The sequence below is a fragment of the Pteropus vampyrus genome, unplaced genomic scaffold (assembly GCF_000151845.1).
Source record: "Pteropus vampyrus isolate Shadow unplaced genomic scaffold, Pvam_2.0 Scaffold22, whole genome shotgun sequence".
Lineage (NCBI taxonomy): Eukaryota > Metazoa > Chordata > Mammalia > Chiroptera > Pteropodidae > Pteropus > Pteropus vampyrus.
The window spans coordinates 6,133,055-6,135,122 of NW_011888803.1; positions in this window are offsets into that span (position 1 = coordinate 6,133,055).

A 2,068-nucleotide genomic window follows, 5' to 3' on the forward strand; every position below is an offset into this window, starting at 1 on the left:
TTCTATGAAGGTAATACTAATCTTTATCTGAGGTGTATCGCTAATTTTTAATTATTCATACTTCCTGCAAATAAGTTTCTATTTTTTTTTTAATTCTTTCATTTACCTTATGCTGGGACTATAGAGATCAAAGACACATGAATTCCATCAGATATTGATAATAGTCAATCATATTCAGAGAAATTATTTCTTATCTTTTCTCTCCTCTACTTCTCACATCTAGGACCCTCATGTAGACTTCATGCTGACCAAATTTTGTTAGTGTCTAGTCTTATCATCTCTCAAACAAAAGCCATTAATTGCATGGTTATATCTATTTTTGACAGCTATTTAAGTCAAAAGCATGCTTATTATATATTTGAATTTGATTTCAGTCTATTTTTTCAGAAGCTGGTCGGTGCTTCTAATAATCACAGTTCGTATACTTTTAACCATATAGAAATTGTCTTCTTTGATACATGTTAGTAATTGTATATGATAAATATTTACTTCTTATGTACATTACAATTATGGTAGTGGCTTTTCTGAGTCTTTGTAATTTCAAACATTAACTCAAGAATCAGACTGCTCCTTTCAATTAGACCAAACATACAAATGAGGTATTTTTTAAATTGTTAAATAAAGTGATGTGCTATAGAGTAATCTTAGAAGTTGTCTATTTTAGATAAAAAGATAGTTGTTAAAAGGTGATATTTGAGCTTGAATTTTAAGGAAGAAAGATCTATTCATGCAAAAAAAAAAATGGAGGTGTGATTCTTTGGTTTTCATCACTGATATGAAAAGGGCATGGTAGTTGTCACTCTTTTCTTTACAACAACAACATCAAAAAAAGGTGAGCAAACTGAAGATCAACATTTTTTTTTCCCCAGACCTATCAGAGAACTAAGATTTCAAGAAAAACTGACACTCAAAACCTAAAGAGACCTGAAATCAGACAGTAAAAGCTAAGATCTGCTACTGGAGCAGAGGCATTAGAATCAAAAATTGGTATGAACTCTTAAAAGGTAATTATGACATTTCATTTGAGCTAACTTGAGAGTGAGAAACTATATGAGGCCACAGTGTTGTGGGGTGGGGGTGGGGGAGATACAATTTTGTGAATTTTATCACCCAGAACCTTCTAAGATTCTCACAGTGATGATTCAAGAAAGACAGGAGCAGAAGACTAATTGGCTCATCAGGAGAAGATGACTACTCTTTGTTAAACATGGCTAGAAATTTCTTTATGACAAAGGCCTTCTCTTAAGGTGAAATCACTTTTTCAGGGCCTTATCCCAACTGGAGGAAGTTCATTTCACCTATTCTATTTTCTAGCCTTTCTTTTTCTTTTAAGGAGGAAAGAAAACTTCAAATGGAACATACTTGTGAAGGTAACAGCTCATATATACAGAAACTCTAAAAAACTGGCATTTATTCATAAGATTGTAGAATACTTGCTCCTACCCACACCTGCTCATCACACCAAGAGTGATCCAGTATAATACAATGAATTATAGCTGATAAAGTTGCAAGATGCAGATTCTCTCTCAGAAGCAGTACTCAGGAAGACCAAAGTCAAGAGGGAGATAAAAATAAAAACACTAGAGGAATCTGAAGCCTCTGAATCTACAGCTACAGAAAACTTTCATGTTCGCTCCTAGCCAAATTAACATAAATCCTCATACTAAGTGCCTATATTTACCTCATATCTTATTATTTAATACAACATGTCTGACTTTCAACAAAAATCTACAAAGGTTTCCAAAAGGCATGGAAAAAACTGTCTGAATATACAAAAAAAGCATCAGAAGCAGCCTCAGATATGACATAGATTTTGGAATTAGTAGAGAAGGTATTTAAAATAACTATGGTTAATAGATTATGAGCTCTAATAAAGTCAACAAATGGCAAGAAGACAAGAGTAATGGAAGCAGAGAGAGAGAAAAAACAAAGAAAAAATAAAAATAAAATGTTAGATATCAAAACACTGTAACACAAATGAAGACTGCCTTCGATAGGTTCATTAGTATACTGGAAAAGGCCAAGGAAAGAAACAACAGGAAACTAAAGACAAAGAAAATCTTGAAAT